The following is a 20,720-nucleotide window of genomic DNA, read 5'->3' as shown; positions in this document are numbered from 1 at the left end:
CACCCATAACATAATTCTCAGAAGTCCCCTCGCTGATATCTTAACTTTGAAATTTCAGCCAAAGGACATTAAGATAAATAAGACAGAATCCATGTACAATTACTTTGTCCCTCAAGTCCCCAGATTGTAACACATTATAATATTTCTTAACAGTACACAAAGCAATCTAAAGCCATAAAACTTACGTAACTCCTTAAACATTACAGGCATAGTATTTTCTTACATTTCCATATACATGCATATTAGCTTACGTTAACCTCAAATTTTAAGTGAGTTCTTTTTAAGGATTAGAGTCAAAGGAGCACAGTAAAAATGGTGTTAGAGTGGCAATTGTTGTTTGCATAGGCCCACCAAAATATGAGGGACATGGAAAGAAATAACCTTGGCCTAAGTACAAAGAGACCCGACCCCTGAAGTTTCCTGGCACAAGACCAAGTCTAGGCTTCAGGCAAGCTAGATCGTCCAATCCAAGACATTGTCTGTAGTGCCAACACACTTTTATTTTTCACACAGTCTCTGTTGTTGGTATCATGTTTCTGTATTAAAGATCCTGGAATCTGCATATCTTACATTGAAGTCAGGATGTGGAGCCTCCTCTCCTTTCACCTCACAATCAAAGGGCAATGCAGGGAGCCCTGTCCTGTAAGCAGGTCGTTGTCGTTGTTAAGTCTTCTCAGTGTTAAGGGAAGTCTCTTTTGAGCAGGTCAAAGTCTGAGCAGTGTAGGTCTTCCGTGGTAGAGGATTGCTTCCAGGTGATGTTATAGACCAGCCTGGATGTTTCGTGGATGGCTTCCCTGGTTCAGGGGAGAATGGATTATGCCCTTTCTTCTGAGGTCTGTGCCAGGTCGTTATGTCAATGTTCAGGGTGTAAGGTCCCTCTGCACTACAAGATTTGTGTGTTCCAATCTCTATTAAATAGGATCTTATTTGTATGTATAGTATTTTCCCATTTTAATGTGCCTATGCAAATAAGAAGCAATGCCACGTGGTGTTATTGGCGCATATGGGGGCCATAAGAACAATTACAATGATTCCCATGACATGGTTTAATCATAAGCATTAAACTGGGGGACTCTTCCACCAAAATTCCTTGTTAAACAGCTCAAAAAGAGAAGATAAAAAGTGGTTAGAATCATCACTGTATAAGACAAAATTTAGTAAGAATTATAGCTGTCCAAAAAAAAAAACACAAAATATTCTAAAGAAATACGTGTCCGTTTTATGTATCTTGAAAAAATTTGGGGTTGTCACACACAATGCACATCTTTGGACTGTGATTAGGATTGTACACTACTGAAGTTAAAAAGAGTAATGTAGGTTAGTGATGTTTGAGAGGGGGTTAGAGAGTTAAGGAGTAAAAAAGAGCTTTGTATGGGTGTGGGAAAGGGCAGAATACAAAATGAACATTCTGTATATGCAAAACATAACATAAGAATAAGGAATATTCTGAATACATGAAGTACATGAAGTACGCGCGGGGGTTCTGTAGTTTTTTTTACCTAACATGGGGACATTATTTTTATTTTTTATTATTAACATTTTTATTATTTTTTATTTTTTATTATTTTTTATATTTTTATATATACCATTTTTATTATTATATTATATATATTATATATTATATCAATATATATACATTTTTATTATTAACATTATTTTTACCTAACATGGGGACATGAGCTAATTGCTAGTTGCCTTTTATTTATTTTTTTAAGCAGAAATTTTCTTTATTTAGCTAGATCTCATTCCTCAGTTACATGTCCCTCATTCCTGGCATATGTAATGTAAACATGAATGATTTTATATATACTTATATATCAAAACATGTTTAAGTCATCTTTCAATAAATGAGATTTTGATATGTGAGAGAAATTTTTGTTTAAAGATTTACTTTTTAGTATTAAAAATTATACATTCAAAATAAGTTTTAAATAGGGCAATTGGCTAGGGTTGGACCGAATTCAATCTTGACCCAGGATTTTAAATAGTCCCCCATGCATCACCAGAAATAAATTCTGAGATTGTGGCCCATAAACAACAACAATTTTTTTTTTTTTTTTTTGGGGGGGGGCCACACCCGTTTGATTTGCAGGGGTTACTCCTGGCTAAGTGCTCAGAAATTGCCCCTGGCTTGGGGAGACCCTATGGGACACTGGGGGATCGAACCCTGATCCTTCCTTGGCTAGCGCTTGCAAGACAGACACCTTACCTCTAGTGCCACCTCACCGGTCCCACAACGACAAATTTTTAAAGAATTTTTCTGAACATTGTCATTTATCCTTTTAGTTAATTCACCATTTCAGTCAAAATTTAAAAAAAAAAAGGGTTTGTGTGGTAGGTAAAGTTTTGTACCACCTTAAAATTCATGTTATAATCCTACTTCTCAAAGTAACAGTATTAGAAAGACTGAGAGGTCCCAGTCCCTTCCCCCCCAAGCAAGGTAACTATTAATAGCCTCTTTATCTGTTTAATCTTTACTAAAGCAGTATTAAAGATTTATAATACAATTACTTATGGCATCATGCATACATAACCTAACACCACACTGGTCACCAAAGTTCCAAGGGCCCCTCTCATTGAATCCACCCAACACTTTCACACTAAGCTCCATTCTGTGGGCCAACTGTCCAATTCTGTCATCTTTGAACATATTTTTTTTTTGCTCCTTTACTATGTATCTTTCAATATTGCAAATGAAAGAGATCATCTGTATGATGATCTTGTTCTGGATCACTCAGTATGACACTTTCTAGTTGCATCGTTTTAGTGAAAAATTTAATGATTTCATCCTTTCTTGCTGCTGCATCATATTTCATTGATTTTATATAAAACTCCTTCCAGATTTATTTATCCATAGCTGGGCATTTGGTTGTTTTCATGTCTTAGCGATTATAATAAGGGATGCAATGAACATAGGTGTTCATATGTTCTTTAAACTAATGTGTGTTGGGAGTTCATGCCACAGAGTGATATATCACAAAATAGCCTCCTAAGAACAGTTTACTCACTAGAATTCAGACTGCCTATGCCTTGATATTCACAGTCTCAGAATTAAAACATATTTCTGTTATTTCAGTTACTGGTTTATAATGTATTGTTAGAGCATGAAAAGCTAAGACAAAAGATTTACTAATAGAGACGGAATCAAGGCAACCAAAATGTGTATGGAGACATCCCAAAGCTAACAATGGTGGAATTTGGTAGTATCCTTCAACCCGAAGGGACAAGAGGAAGAAGCAATATTTTTCAAATCCAGCAAGAATTGATGCTACAGAGGGAAAGGATGCCCCAAGGAGCAGTGGTGACAAAGTGCATGTCATACCAGAAGCAAAGTGCAAAAGGAGAAGATGTGGGAAGAGAAACTGCAGGAGTTCACTTTCCACCTTCTAACTTCCCACTTCACTCATCAAATGAGTCTGCGTGAAGCCATCTACAGACTTCTGAAGAGGAAGATTCAAAACCAAGCAGAATTGAAAATAGCGATTTAATCATCATAAAAAAAAATCAACTCATTGTTTTTTCTCCTGACATTGCTAAGTAATTAAGCTTTATCTGGGGTTTATAAGTAGATATGTTGGGCATGGAACTAGAGGCAAGTTTATTTCTCTTGAATATTATTTCTATTTACATAATTTCAATAGTGCTAACTCTGTGTGGATTAGACTTCCAATGAGTTTTCTACCTTTTGCTTCTGCTTGCTGTTCTTGCTACATAATAGCACATTTTAAAAAGCCTAAGAATAGAACAGGCACGACTCTTCTTATAATTAAGCCTAGGAGTAAAGTACACAGTTGAATTTTGGAATTTTGCTTCGGGGAGTTTTCTAGGCCCTTTGTTGGCTTTAAAGATAAAGCACAAATAAGGACGCATAATACAGGAGACAGGAGGTAAGAACAAAAGCAAATAACTTAATGAGCTATTCAAAGGGGAATTCACAAACTGTGCTTTCTGAAACCTTAATGAGGAAGACAGAGGCAACTGGGTGAGAAGTTACTATTATTACAGGGAATGATTTGCAAGGAGAAAGACAATAAAGCAATCGTCTGATAAAAATTCTGTATCAGATATTACAGAGCATCTTTTATCTGAACATCACAGTATGTGGAGTATTGAATGGTCTTATATTTCTCAACTCTCCCCTCTAGCATTATAAGAGACTATTTTTTAATGCTGTCCTCTCTGCTCCCATTGTGGAGGCCAAGTTGAATGTGGAATAGTCCAGTTTGTCTTATATCACATATAAGATTAGTAGTTCTAAGCAGTTCTATTCTATTTAGAAATTGGCATTTCTTAATGAATGTTTAAGGTTTGGGAATTTGAGTTTGTTTCCTTTTGCTTTTTTTTTTCACTACTATTTTTTGATTGAATCACTGTGAATTACAAAGTACAAAGGTATTTATAATTGAGTTTCAAGCATACATCATTCCAATAACAATCCCCTCACCAATGTCCACTCCACTCCACTAAATGCTCCAGTTTAATACACACATTCCCAACCTGACTCGGTGGCCAGCACTTTTCACTCCCCCCCCCCCCACACACACTTCTTATGTTCTCTTTCTAATTTATATGGCCTCAATCCCTGTGGCAAGTTTCCTACTTAAGAGCAATCCCCCCCGCCTTTTTTTTTTTTTTTAGTTTTTGAGCACCCAGTGGTGCTCAAGTGGTGCTCCTGGATCTGCAATCAGAAATCAGAAATTACTCCTGGCTTGCTCAGAGGATCATATGGGATGCCAAAAATCAAATCCAGGTCTAGGTCTGCCATGTACAAGGCAAATGCCTACCCTCTATGCTATAGCTTATGTCCTTCAACTCCTCCTTTCTCTTATTGCCCTGGGCCTGCTGCCTGCCATCTGCAGTCTGCTGCCTTCACTGTGTTTTTGTTCATGCTGACCCTAGGATGGAAGGGTTGGTCACAGGGGCATCTCACAAGTAAACAAAACAGGAGAAGGTGCTTAAAGAGCAGGGCTTTGAGCAACCTCTTGGATTTACTGAGCCAACTTGCTCTCATACTCCTTGCTAAACTGAACTGCTTTCCCTGCCACTTTCATTAGTCAGAGTTAACAGAACAAAGGTAAATCACTTGAGGGGCAGTGTTAAAGTAATTTAAGGGATACTTATGTTAATTAAATCTATGTGGATCCTTAACCAAGTTTGATGGGTGTTGTTTTTTTTTGTTTGTTTGTTTGTTTCAATTCAAAAAGAGGTATGAAGAGAAAAAGAAAAAGCTGAACTTGATCTATTCAAATACTGATGTCTACCATCATTGGCATTCCCCTAGGAAGTTTCTTTATATCTTACACATAAGAGATCATTCTAAGTTTATTATTCTCCCTCTGACAGATAGCACATAACTTGATTCTCTCCAAATCCACCCAAATTGCAGCAAATTGCATGATTTTTTTTTAAAAATATTTTTATTTAAAGAAAATACATCACATAGTTGACGTAACTGATTATAACACATTTGTTTCAAGATGAGGAAAAGCAAAGTTATTTTAAAAATAGAAAGAAAAAAGGAAAGAAGAAAAAGATCAGTAATAAATATAGTTGTTAAAATTATCATGTTTTCAATAAAGTCATTAATACAATAACAGAAGGTTTAGCAAGTAAGCTCTTTTATTTAAACATAAGAGATAAAAATATAATATAAAAGAGATGTGTGTCTGTGTGTGTGACAGTTGATGTTACTTGTATAGACACAGCAAAATAGAAAGGAAAAACCTTTGGCCTAAAAGCAGGAAAACCTTTCCCATGAAGTATCCTGGCATAAGACCAACTAGAATATGCTCCAGGCATACTAAGTTGTCCAACCCCAGAGACTTTCTCTATGGTCCCAGTAAAAGGTCTTCAGAATCACAGTTGTTGCAGTCAGGTTTCTGTAATTAGAGATCCTGAATTCTGTACAGGATTCTGTTTCTATGTTGATTTCAGAGTGATGGAGTGTGTTCTGGTTTCATCTCACTATTAGGTTCAATGCAAAGAACCCTTCCCTGAAAGCAGGTTGTTGCTGTTACCAAGTCATCAGGGTATCATATAAACCAACTCTGGAGTAAGTTGATGCCAGGGCAGCAGTAGGGCCTTCTCTGGTAGAAATCTTATTCCTGGTGTTGATGTAAAAAACTGTGGTTGTTTCATATATGGGATCCAAGACTCTGGGGTGAATGGTCAAAGTCTGATCTTCTGAAGCCTAAGCCAAATCACTATGACAAGTGTTCAGGGTGTAAGGCCCCACTGCAGTATAAAAGTTATGTGCTTTTATCTATTAGATAATAACTTGTTTGCACACATAAGATTTCCCCATTTTGGGGCCTGGAGAGATAGCACAGCGGCGTTTGCCTTGCAAGCAGCCGATCCAGGACCAAACGTGGTTGGTTCGAATCCTGGTGTCCCATATGGTCCCCCGTGCCTGCCAGGAGCTATTTCTGAGCAGACAGCCAGGAGTAACACCTGAGCACTGCTGGGTGTGGCCCAAAAACCAAAAAAAAAAAAGATTTACCCATTTTAATGTGCCTATGTTAGAAGAAACAATGCCACAAGGTACTATTGGTGCATAGAGGGGCAAAGATAATAAGCCCAACAAGCCCTATAATCTGGTTCTAACATGAACGCAAAACACTAAAGAAAATTATGTACTAGAATTCCCTACGAAACAGATCCCCAAAAGTGGGGGAAATTTCTGCTGCATAAGAAGATACCAATCTTGGCCAGGCTCTTTCATGAAATTGAAAAAACGGGAACATTTCCAAACAGCTTCTATGAAGCCAGTATCACCTTGATACCAAAACCAGACTGTGATACTGCCAAAAAAGAAAATTACAGATCAATATCCCTGATGAATACAGATGCAAAGATCCTCAAAATTCTGGTGAATAGACCATTCTTGTTACTTCATGTTTCTGAACTTTAGGTAACTTCAGCTACACATTGATTTGTTCCTATGGGGTGGCAGTATTAAACAAAATTGGAGTTGTTGAATTGTTCACAAACAAGGCTTCACAGTCCAGAAATTCCAAATACTATGCTGATACTTTTGTGGGGCATGTTTTCAATGGCAAGTTCCTTTGGAAGTTTAAGAAGGCAGTGGAAAGGTGCCTGCATTCACTCCAAAAACATCATCGTGATATTGCCCTAAATACCTGGATGTTTGTTTTGTTTTGCTTTTGTTTGGGGGCCACACCCAGTGATGCTCAGGGATTACTCCTGGCTATGTGCTCAGAAATTGCTCCTGGCTTTGGGGATAATATGAAACACTGGGGATTGAACCGAGGTCCGCCCTGACCAGTTATGTGCAAGGCAAACACCCTACTGCTGCACTATCACTCTAGTCCTAATACCTAGATTTTTGGTCAGATTGGTATCTCTGCAGAAAGTCATAGAGGAGTGGTGAAGCAGGGCCATAGGCAAAGCAGCAATTGGGGTGATGGGTGCAGCAGGCTTCAATAGGGCAGGGGCTTGGCCCACTCCTCTCAAGATTTACAACTTTCAGCTGCATGGCTGGTGTATCCAAATTTTTACAGTTTGGTTTACATCTCTTTTGAGAACAAAGTGAATCTATGGGGCTGGCTGGGTGAAGATATGGTAATTGCGTTGTTCTACAGTGGTGTCTTTAATTATTCTTTGTTCAGAAGTGAGGGATCATAACTGCCTGCCAGTCCTCAAATCTTATTCTAGGCTATATGCTCAGGGATCTTGCCTGAGAAATAGGAGGCCCCAAATTTTTTGTTGGCATTGAACCTGGGATGGTTTTATGCGCAATAAAACCTTGCTGTACTATTTCTCTGGCCCCAATCAGAATGTTTATAAAACTGAGTAAAATTTTGTCCATGTTTGATGGTTATTATTGGCACTAATAGTTACAATATCATTCAACTTTTTTGTGCTCATTATTGTTAAGTATTTAGTCAATGCAATCTTTCTAATAGTTTTATGTACATAATTGTTATTTCCACTTAATAAATGTAAAATATTGATCCTCAGTTTAAGTGATGTGCATAAGGTTTCATTTGATGAATGAGAAATCTATATTCAAATGCAATCTATTTAGTTTCATCATTCTTTCTAGCACAAAGAGCTTGTCTCTCACTCCTAATTTCAAGTTCTGTGTCTGTCTGGGATGAATTTGCTTGTCCCAGGCAAGGAGAATCGTACAAAGCAAGCCGGGATTTATGTGACTGTAGGAAAAGCAAAAGCAGTATGAAATGGGGAGACGCATGAGTCTCATGAGTCAATTTAAAGAACTCAAATTTTCTGTGGGGGAAATACACAGTCATCGAAAGGCAGGAAGGTACATTCCCCAGGTTGCAGGGACGCTGTGGAGAAAACATTAAATGCAGAAGTCAGTGACAAAGCAAACAAATTTTATGTACAGAGTAATGATTCCCTCAGCCTACACCTGAGTCTGTGCTTAGCAGATCAGCATACACACTTCCACCAATGATTATACCTTGAAAATTCATAGTGATAAACGCATCACCATGACAGCTCTCTTAATTCGCATGGACTAGTTTCACAGACACAAAAAACTGCCAGTTTCTGCCAGAGTAGATAGAATATTGGTTTGCAAGTTTATTGTGGCATTTACTATGTTGTACCTCATCACTTGATATATATACTTTATATAGATTGAGTCCTCTATGAATTCTTTTCCCTTGTACCTTCTGCTTCTAGAATTATCAGTAAATACTTTAATAGATAAATCTATTCAACCTCTTCATTTCGCAATGTTGAACGTCACAATTAAAAATAGAAAATAATATAATGCCTTTTTTTTTCTTTTTCTTTTCTTTTTTTTTTTTTTTTTTTTTTTTTTTGGTTTTTGGGTCACACCCGTTTGATGCTCAGGGGTTACTCCTGGCTAAGCGCTCGGAAATTGCCCCTGGCTTGGGGGAACCATATGGGACTCTGGGGGATTGAACCGAGATCCTTCCTTGGCTAGCGCTTGCAAGGCAGACACCTTACCTCTAGCGCCACCATGCCGGCCCCTGCCTTTTATTTTTCTAAGAGAAGAATTCTATTTTTTCTTGGACCTGAATGACTAAGATAAATGTTTTATTAGCAAATTTATATCCTAGATCTCCATCTATGAACAAAACAATGGCATATACATACCAAAACTTACATATTCAGAGGCAAAGCAAACAAAAACACGCAAAAACAAGGACTGTATTTTCCAGCGTATAAGATGACCCCCTAATTTTAGACTTCCTCTCTGACTCTGGCCAATCTGAGCAGGCTTTTTACAGTATAGATTTTGGTCCAGAACATTGTCTAATTTGCATGCAGAAAAAGCCTGCTTGGATTGGCTGAGTTAGAGAGGCGGTCCAAGCAGCCTTGCAGTGATTGGTGCAGGATCGAGTTGGAAAATTTGTTTCCTGGCAATATCCAGACAGTTTCGTTTAGCAGCACATCAAAACGTTTTTCAGGATATACTCAGAGTATAAGACAACCCCGACTCTTGGTTGACTTTTTTTTATTTCAAAAGTCGTTTTATACCCCGGAAAATATGGTATACACAAACAAACTATATGTGGGTCCACATTTGAATTTCAACCAAGCATAAACAATATTTGATATAAATAAAATATAAATATTGCACATACAAACATAGATCGACCTTATGAAACTACAAATGCTATTTGCTCTTTACCTGAAATCAAATTTAACTTTGTAGTCTATAGCTTATATTTAGTCAGTCTGACTACTTAAACACATACTCACAATTAAAAACACATAGGTTTAATGTAGTCCCATTTGTTCATATTTGCTTCTTCTTACTTGTGCTTGTGTTTTCTCCTTGTAAATGCCTTTAGTCTCAATGTCATGGAGTGTTTTGTCTCGATTTTCCTCTATGTACCTTATGGTTTCAAGTCTGATATAAAGGAATTTATTTCATTTTAATTTAATCTTCATTCAAGGTGTTAGATGGAGGTCTGAGTTGACTTTTTTTGCATGTGGTTGACCAGTTGTCACAGCACCACTGTGAAGAGGCTTTCCTTGCTCCAATTTGTGTTTCTTGCCCCTTTATCAAAGATTAATTGATTGTATGTCTTGGAATCATTCTCTTAATACTCAAGTCATTCCGTTGATCTGAAGGTCTATCTTTATTCCAATACCATGCTGATTTAATGACTCTTACTTTGTAGTACAGTTTATAGTTGGGGAAAATAATTTCTCCCATCTTCTTTTTCCTAAAAATCTCTTTAACTATTTGTTCCGAATGAATTTCAAGTGTTTTTGACCTATTTCTTTGAAAAATGTCATGGGTATCTTTAGAGGGTTTGTATAAAATCTGTACAATATTTTAGGTAAATTTGTTAATTTTAAAGCTGTTAATCCTTCCAATTCATGAACAGATTATAAGTCTCTATTTCCTTGTGGTTTCTTTTATTTCTTGAAGTGGTGTTTTGTAGTTTCCTTTGTATAGTTCTTCATTTCTTTATTTAAGTTGACACCAAGATACTTAAGTTTCTGTGACATTATTGTGAATGGGAATTTTTAATGTCTATTTATTCTCTATCATTATTTGTACATAAGAAGGCTGTGGACTTTTGAGTGCTAATTTGTATCTTGCACTTTGCTATACAAATATATTATTTTTAGAAGCTATTTGTGTCTTTTGAACTTTCTATATATTGTATCATGTCATTGACAAATAATTGAGAGCTTGTCTTCTTCTTTTCCTATCTGGATTTTCTTGGTATAATTTTATTTCATGATTGCTTATGCAAGTACTTCCAGTACTATATAAAATTGGAGTGGTGAGAGAGGGCAGATTTGTCTTGTGCCAAATTTTAGAGTAAAGGCTTTTAGTTTTGCCCCATTGAGTATAATATTTGCCATGGGATTGTGACTATATTGAAAAAGGTTCCTTCCATTTCCATTTTGTTAAGAGTTTTTATTATGAATGGGTGTTGGCCCTTATTAAATGCTTTCCTGCATCTATTAATATGATAATACAATATTTATTTCCCTTTTATTGGTATGATATATTATATTGATTGACTTGCATATATTAAACCATCCTTGCATTCTGGAATAAATCTTAGTTGGTCATTGTATATGATCTTTCTGATAAGACAGTGGATCCTATTTGCTAGATTTTGTTGAGGATATTTGTATCCATGTTTATCAAGAATATTGGCCTGTAGTTCTCTTTTTTTGTGGCATTTCTGTCTGCTTTTGGTATGAGGGTGTTGTTAGTGTCATAAAACTACTTGGGAGTGTTTCTTTTTCTTGAATTTTCTGGAAAAGCATGAAAAGGAGTGGAAGTAGGCCATCTTTAAAGGTTTGAAAGAATTTGTTTGCGAATCTGAGTGAATCCATCCCTGGCCAAAAGGCCTGGGTTTTGTTTTTAGGAAGTCTTTTGTTTACTATTTCAACCTCCCCAATAGTTTAGGTGTATTTAGATATTCCAGATAATCTCATTCAACCTTTGGAGTTTATAGGATTCTGAGAATTTATCAGTTTCTTTCAGTTTCTCTTTTTCTGTGGCACAGATTTTCTCAAAATAATTTTTGAATTTTTTTCATATCTGAAATGATCTCCCTTTTATTTCAATTTGGTCTATTAAGTTTCTATCTCCTTTTTTTGTGTGTTTTGTTAATGACTTATTGATCTAGTTTATTTTTTCAAAGAACCAACCTTTGCTTTTATTGATCTTTTAGATATTTTTATTTCCAATTTATTAATATCAGTTCTACACTTTATTACTTATTTCTGTCTGCCTATTTTTGGTTTATTTTGTTGATCATTTTTCAAATGCTACACATAGAATGAGGAAAACTATCCACCCAATAATCATCTGATAAGGGGCTAACACTAAGATGTACAGAGACTGATAGTACTCAACAACAATAACAACAACAACAAAATCTAACCCATCATAAATGGGGAGAAGAAATGAAAATATGACAAATGACAAATATCACAAAGTACAAGAATAACAAGTGTTTATGTAATTTCAGGGAGAAAATAACTCCATTCTCTCCTGGTGGGGATACTGTCTAGTCCAGTCTTTCTGGAAAATAATAGACATATATTTCTCAAAAATCTGAAAATTGAGATTATATATGGTCTAGCAATACCACTCCTAGAGATATGCCCTACAAACAAAAAAAATAAAAAACCACACACACAATACAAAAATTTTCTCTACACTTCTATGTTCAGTGCAGAATCTGGAAACAACTCAGATATCTGACAATAGATGAGTGGATAAAAAAACAATGGTACATCTACACAGTGGAAAACTATGCAGCTGGTAGGAAAATGAAGTTATAAAATTTACCTTTACATGAATGGACCTGGAGATTATTATGCTAAATTAAATGAGTCAGGGAGAGTGTGAAATACATAGAATAGTCTCATTCATTTGTGGAATATATGAAAAATAAAAGACAGTATGGTAATAATCTCCAGAGACAAGAGAGGTGAGGCTAGGGGAGGCAACCCACAATAACAAGCTGCCACTAAAGCAGTGAGTGCAGTTAGAGTACTAATTGCCATGTCAACTACCATGACCATGGTAGAGAGAAAGAAAAGTAGAACGCTTGTCTCAGAGATAGGCAGGAGGTGGAAGTGGGGGGAATGAGATGAGGGACATTGATGTCAGAAAAGATGAATTTGTGAAGAACAGTGTACAGTCTATGACTAAAGCCCAACTTTTAATATTCCTGTCATCATGGTCCTTAAATGAATGAATTAATTAATAAGGAAAAGAAAACATCTTCACATAGATTTGGAAGCATTTAATGGCCAAGATAACTATTTTGATTTAATAAAATGCATTTGCAGTTAAAAACACACAGAGATATTCCCAAACAAAAGATCTATTCAAGATTTAGTTTCTGCTAACATATATAGCCACTACTAACCTGTCTTTATAATAGCAGTTCTGGCTTCTGTCTATGAGTTGCAGAGAAGTGGTTTGAGAAGAAAGCTGAAATTGACTATTCACTCTGGTTCTGTGTAAATGGATAAGAGAAGTGCCTCTCAGCAATGCAAACCGTTGCTCTAGAAAGGACACAAATCTTCTCTGAGACTTTTCTATCTCTATTTCTCTGCTTCTGTATCTCTCTCATACACACATCAGCACCTGAAATCATCACTGTCACCAATAACAACTCATTCAAGATTGTGTAGAGATTCAAAATTTGGAGAAAAGTGTTTCTTCATAGAAATCCATGATCCTGTTTACACATATTCTTAGTAATGAGTATTGGATGGGTTCCAATTAAATGATGCTTTTATTTAGGTGCTACCATGTTCCCCAGTATGTAAAGCCTATAAATAATTCCTAACTCTACCTCATTTCTCCAGTTTCTTAACTGCTCTCTGCTTCATATTTACCAATGCCTATAGAATCCACCTTAGATATAGTTTAATGTACTCTTTACCCTTATTCCAAGGGCACTGTCTATCTTATTCCCTATTTCTTATCCAGCTATTTATCGCAGCCCCTACCATTACACCCCCACTTACCAGATAACTCTAAGAAATACCCAAAATAAAACATCTAATGTACGAGCTTGACAATGGACCACCATTGCTTGAAATCTTTTGATGGTACTTAATTTTGACATCACAAACCTAAACATGTTTTAACAAGACATCAACTAGGAAACTAAATTTTCTAGTAAAAAGAAAACTTAGCTTCCCTGTTTCTCAAAAGATATTCAACCAAAATGTATTATTTTCATCATCTCTAAGCATTAAGTACTTTTTTGCATTCTTCCCTGACAATCCCACATTACCTTCCACTCTTAGAAGATTAATCACTTCCTCTTCAATACACACATTTTGTATGTAGTTCTTTAATAACATTTGTAAGAAGTTCTCTCATAAGTTTATCTGCCCTCCTTGAGCAACATTTAGTCCTTCTTTCTATATAAGCCACCAATGTCCACTTCTATATCTACTATAGAAGAGACTTGCAATGAAGTTGCAAGGATAGAATTTACTGAATCAAGACACACCAGAATTTATAAATCCATAAAATGTCATTAATAAGTTCTTATAGGATCTTCCTTTCTAATGAAGAATTTCCTAAGGCAGGAAATGAATTTGGAATTGCTGATACATTGGTGTCCAGTTAACATTCCTCAATCATAAAGCCTCTTTGATTCTACAGGATTTTCAGGGACAGTTTATATACTTCCAACCAAAGTCTTATGATAAACAAAGGTGAATTAATTAAATCTTTAAAATATTCTACTCAGTCTCAGAGAAAAAGAGGTTCAGAGGGTAACTTGTCTCAAAGTGTAAGGAGATTGAATTTGAAATAGTCATATTGCTGAACTTAAAATACAAATTTTATTTTTTCAGGTAGGTTTAGAAATTTTTTTAGTTTATTTCTTTTTTCCAAGAAAACATTTATATAAAATTAATTTATTTTTTATTAAAGGCAAATAGGGTTTCTAGTGTAGAAATTGCCAAGGCAGTCAGGAGTTTGAGGACACTCTTTGGGTATGTCTCTCTCAGGACAATTCTCAAGGTACTTCTGATGAGCCTAACTTGTAAAACATAGTAATTGTCTTGTCTTGTTCATTGTCCTCCTTGACTGGAACTAAAATTCTGGGAACTTGCTGATTCAAACTCCTCAGTTCTTCAGTTAGGAAAGAACATCTCTTGAACTGAAACTCAGGTTTTCAAATTCACAGTCCATTTCTTAGGCAAAGGTCTGAGAGGTTTCAGTACTGGTAGAATTCTAGGTTAGTTAATATATTACCTTTTAAGCAATATACAGAACAAAAGGAATATTGAGAGACTTTATTTTCAGGACCCTTAGAAAAATGACCAAACCTTACTTCTGTCCTTGGCCACTTGCCTTAGCCAATATCATGAAATATGCAGGACTAGGGGCTGGCGAGGTGGCGCTAGAGGTAAAGTGTCTGCCTTGCAAGTGCTAGCCAAGGAAGGACCAAGATTCGATCCCGGCGTCCCATATGGTCCCCCCAAGCCAGAGGCAATTTCTGAGCACTTAGCCAGGAGTAACCCCTGCGCATCAAACGGGTGTGGCCAAAAAAAAAAAGAAGAAGAAAGAAAGAAACTAAAAAAATATGCAGGATTAGCTGAAAAGTTATTTTAAGAATAAATTTTATTACACTAACATTTTTTCATATATTATATTTCAACTGTACGTCAATGTAACCCCACATCAGACTTTCTGAAAAATTTTATTTCATTCATTTCTAGATGTCATTTTTAATTTGAAACCCGAGTTTTTAAAATTTAAATAAAATGGATCGCACAGTCTTTCTGGGACTGAGATAAACTTTTTTTTTACATCAGTGATTATTTCAGGATTTGAAATAATGCTTAAGATCCCATATGGGATCTTGGGATCTCTGGGGGAGTTACCCACATTAGCAGTTTCACTAACTGTTCTACATTGATTATGACAGAGCATCTGTGCATGTACAGCTTATCATATCACCTATAGCTCATCAGGTAAACTTCATTTTTCAGTGATATGTTCCTATATGATCATTTTATTAGATAAATCTATTACATTTATTCTTTGAGAAAGATTAGAAACCTGGTAGATGATGATGGGTTTAGAGACCAGCATAGAAGCAGTGAAGCCAAAATTATATCTTCTTTGAGAGACAGATAGAGGAAATATATCAATATTGTTGTTGGTGTTACTGAAAAATTCATGATCAAGGCTGTGAATTTTTAGTAGACCATTTAGCTTTTGGTCTCACCAATACATAAATTAACTCACTTAACTGCAAAAAGTTCTATGAATGTGGATTTTCAAATGTCTGTCCTCAGTTTCTCTGGAATGCATCACTGGAATTTGGAAGAACCAATGGATAGTGGAGTAACTGAAGACCAAAAATAAAAGGAATCAGGAAAGAAAAGGGAGGCATAAAAAAGATACCATTATTGAGCTCCAAATATATATTATTTGTAGTTTGGGTATGCTAAACCCCCCAAAAATCTTGTGGATTGAATAAATAAATAAATAGAAGAAAGATTATTTTTTCTTATAAAATTATTGGAGAAGAATTCATTCTATGTTTTTATATAATTCAAATAGAAAATCTTTATCTTAATTTGATAGGTATTTTCTGTAAAGTTATCTCTATCTTGAAAGTAGGTGTAGCTCTATATTTTTTAATCTTCTAGTGGATACTGGTTCTATATAGGTTATTTAATCATTTCTTCCAACTTATAAAATTTTATGACTTTATTAGAATTTCTTTCAAATTTATTGGCATAAATTGTCTAAATTTATTGTCAAAACAGCATTTTATGCCAAATTTTATTTTATTTTGTGTCTTGAAACATTGTCTCTCACTTCTATTGTTTTTGTTTGTTTTCATTTGTAGGGCTATATCAAGATAAGATGTTAAGTTTCCAGATGTGTTCCAGATGTATATCTCCACCAAACATATATATTAAAAAGAGATAGCATGGAGGTAAGGCGTTTGCCTTTCATGCAGGAGGTCATCGGTTCGAATCCCGGCGCCCCATATGGTCCCCTGTGCCTGCCAGGAGCAATTTCTGAGCCTGGAGCCAGGAATAACCCCTGAGCACTGCCAGGTGTGACCCAAAAACCAAAAAAAAAAAAAAAAACTTCTCATCAACTTGTTAAATATTGCCTGTTGTGCTGTATTTAAAATGTTCAGAGGTTGGAGAAATAGTAAAGTAAGTTGAGCATTTGCCTTCCAAGCAGCAAATCCAGATTTGCTGTACCACATAAAGTCTCTCAAAACCATCAGCAGTGGTAACTGAGCAAAGAGTCAGAGCAGTAAGCTCTGAGTGTGGTCCCAAAAAGAAAATGTTCAAAACTGAAACATAATTATCTCCCATTCCTACTGAGTTGAGGAATGGGATTATAGGAAACCTATTTATTTAAACCCCTTGCATATGTTATTGTAGTTTCATAATCTATTTAGCTATTATATTAACTAGTTTGGAGGAATGTGAAAGCCATTCAAATAAAACTAGGTTGAATATTTTGGAAAGTTCTCTACTAGAAAATTGCCTACATTTTTATGTTGAATTAGTTTTTAAGGAGACAAAACCTAAATTAAGAATATGGAAAAAGGGCAGACATTTTGGGGCTTCCCCGGGCTTGCTTCAACCTGGGAACTTTGATCTTCTCTGGCATTCATCCCCTGATGGCTTGCCTCGGCTGAGGTGAGTGTTTGGGGGCTGGAGTTGCGGAAAAAGCTGACTCTGCTGGCCCCCTTAATCCCACCTATAAAAGGTAGAAGCAGAGGAGCGCAGCCGCTCCGTTTCGCTTCTGGCCGCCCACTCCACCTAGCCAATGAGTACCACCACAACAAGTAGAAAATCCCACAGCATAAGTGTGACAATGGGGAAACTACGCAGACCAACTTCAGCCATAGAGAATGAAGATGGAAACTCTGATGACCCAACAATGGCCAACTACCTAAGCAGTCTTTCAGAAATGGAGTTTAGAGAAGAAATATGGAGGGTGCTCACAAAAATCAAAGAAAGTATAAATCAGAACACTAATAAAAATCAAGAGAACATGAAGATAGAAATCAGAAAACTCCAAACTGAAATATCAGGTCAAATAACAGGTCTGAAAAACTCAGTAGACAAATTGAAGAACATAATGGATGAGCTTTCCAACAGGTTAAAAGCAGCTGAGGATAGAATTAGTGCTCTAGAAGACGAGACGCATAACAACTTTACACAGCAGAAGAGACTGGAAAAAAGCCTTAAATTAAAGGATCAGACAATGGAAAAGTTACTCAAAGAATATGAGCAGATGAAAATAGAAGTCTTTGATAAGCTCAACAGAAACAACCTTAGAATCATTGGAGTCCCAGAGACCCAAGAAGAGAATCTCCAGAAAGAATCAATGGTCAAGAACATCATCACAGAGAAACTACCAGAGCTAAAGAAAACATGTGACCAAATCCTGCATGCCCGAAGAGTACCAGCTAAAAAAGACCCCAGGAGAAACACCCCAAGACACATCCTAGTCACCATGATGAAACCCACAGATAGAGATAGAATACTGCAAGCAGCAAGATCGAAAAGGGAAATCACATTCCAGGGAGAATCCTTGAAATTTATAGCAGACCTGTCACCAGAAACACTCAAGGCCAGAAGGCAGTGGTGGGATATAGTGGCAAAACTCAATGAAATAAATGCTTCGTCAAGAGTACTGCACCCAGCAAAACTCACTTTCAGGTTTGAAGGATGTATACATGGCTTCACAGATAAACAACAGCTCAAAAACTTTGCAGACCCAAAACCAGCCTTAAAAGAAAAACTGAAAGATTTATTCTAAAGACAAGACAGAACAAAAAACACACCAAACTTCTACACAAAGATGGCAATAAATCCCATGACAATTATTTCTCTCAATGTCAATGGACTAAATGCACCCGTTAAGAGGCACAGAGTAGCGAAATGGATCAAAAAACTGAAGCCAACCTTCTTCTGTCTACAAGAAACACACTTGAATAGTCAGAATAAACATAGACTCAAAATCAAAGGTTGGAGGAAAATCATTCAAGCAAACAACACCATTAAAAAAGCGGGGGTGGCCATACTAATATCAGATGACACAAACTTTATACTCAGAAAAGTTGTAAGGGATAAATATGGATATTATGTACTAATCAAGGGATTTGTACAGCAAGAAGAAATCACTCTCCTAAACATATACGCACCCAATTAGGGACCAGCAAAATATTTAATACAATTGTTGACAAATCTGAAGAAGGATATCAATAATAACACAATAATTGTGGGAGACCTCAACACAGGCTTGTCAACACTTGATAGGTCAACCAAATGGAAACCCAACAAAAATATACTAGACCTGAAAAGAGAAATGGAAGAAAGAGGCCTAGTAGATATATATAGGGCACTCCATCCTCAAAAACCTGGACACATATTCTTTTCCAATGTACATGGGTCATTCTCCAGGATAGACCATGTGCTGGCACATAAAACATACCTCCATAAAATCAAAAAGATAGACATTTTGCAAGCTACCTTTGCTGACCACAAGGCTCTGAAGTTAGATGTGAACTACAAAGGGACACAGAAGAAAAACTTTAACACCTGGAAGTTAAACAGCCTCATACTGAATAACCAGTGGGTCCGAGATAAAATCAAGGAGGATTTTTAGAGATCTTTAGAAACAGGTCTGATTTTACCATCCAAGATAAAGTAGAAGTCTTCCACATACCACGAAAGCAGCAAGAGGAGAATAAATGATCTATTTTTTTTTTTTGACGTCTTTATTTTGGTGTGGAGATTACGGTTGATGTCTCCAATATTATTTCATTTTATTTTGTTTTGTCTTTCTCTTTCTTTTTTGCACTTGAGTATGATTTGATTTCAGAACCGAGATTATTGTGTGGTGCCTGTCTTTATTGCTGTGGTGCTTATTGGTTATTTAATTCGATATTTTATAAAATATCATAAAATCAAAAAGATACCATAAAATCAAAAAGATAGACATTTTGCAAGCTACCTTTGCTGACCACAAGGCTCTGAAGTTTAGATGTGAACTACAAAGGGACACAGAAGAAAAACTTTAACACCTGGAAGTTAAACAGCCTCATACTGAATAACCAGTGGGTCCGAGATAAAATCAAGGAGGATTTTTAGAGATCTTTAGAAACAGGTCTGATTTTACCATCCAAGATAAAGTAGAAGTCTTCCACATACCACGAAAGCAGCAAGAGGAGAATAAATGATCTATTTTTTTTTTGACGTCTTTATTTTGGTGTGGAGATTACGGTTGATGTCTCCAATATTATTTTATTTTGTTTTGTTTTGTCTTTCTCTTTCTTTTTTGCACTTGAGTATGATTTGATTTCAGAACCGAGATTATTGTGTGGTGCCTGTCTTTATTGCTGTGGTGCTTATCGGTTATTTAATTCGATATTTTTTTTGTATTGTTGTGGTATTTTAATTACTTTTTTCACATCCTCTCTCAAACTGAGGTTGGAAGCCTCTAGACAGGACTCTGCCTATTTTCAGCATATTTGATTTTTGATTGAGAAGAGGACATATTAGGTGATGGGTATTCCCCTGATTCAATGTGAATATGTACCCAAAATACTACAGTGAAAGATATGTAAGCCATTATGAAAAAAAAATTGTGTTTTTAATCAGAAATTTTCTTTGACTTACATGTATTATTATATCAATTATATTATATGTTATGTTATGTCACTATATTATGTTATATTAGTTTACCTCATTATGTTAATCAATTTTGTCCTTTAAATGAATTCTTACTTTAAAAAAACAAACAAAAAGAAAAACAACTTTAGTTTGCTCTGAAGAAAAAAAAAATAAAATAAATAAAAGATAAGATAAGGCCTCCCAAATCTTACCACAGGCTGTGTTCTTTACACTGGCTGTATAGAAAGAGGAGGTACAGTAAAAAAAAAAAAATCAAGGAGGAAATCAAAAGGTTCCTGGAAACAAATGACAATAAAGACACAAACTATCAGAACTTATGGGACACAGCAAAAGCAGTACTGAGCGGAAAATTTATAGCTTTGCAAGCACACATCAGGAAGGAAGAAGGAGCTTACCTGAGTAGCTTAATGACACAGCTAATAGAATTAGAAAGTTCTCAACAAAAGGACCCAAAAATAGGGAGACAGAAGGAAATAACAAAGCTGAGAGCAGAAATCAACGAAGTGGAAACCCAAAAAACAATCCAAAAGATCAACGAAAGCAGAAGGTGGTTCTTTGAAAAA

The 20,720-nt window shown here is 35.9% G+C and overlaps 1 pseudogene; it reads left to right on the top strand.

The window, feature by feature from the left end:
• The first annotated feature begins 20,331 nt into the window (after positions 1–20,331).
• Positions 20,332–20,415, top strand: LOC126021253 (uncharacterized; annotated as a pseudogene).
• The last annotated feature ends 305 nt before the right edge of the window (positions 20,416–20,720 follow it).

The sequence above is a fragment of the Suncus etruscus genome, chromosome 10, assembly GCF_024139225.1.
Source record: "Suncus etruscus isolate mSunEtr1 chromosome 10, mSunEtr1.pri.cur, whole genome shotgun sequence".
Classification (NCBI taxonomy): Eukaryota; Metazoa; Chordata; class Mammalia; order Eulipotyphla; family Soricidae; genus Suncus; species Suncus etruscus.
Note: the sequence above shows the minus strand (reverse complement) of the source record. Positions and strands in the feature narration are given on the sequence as shown.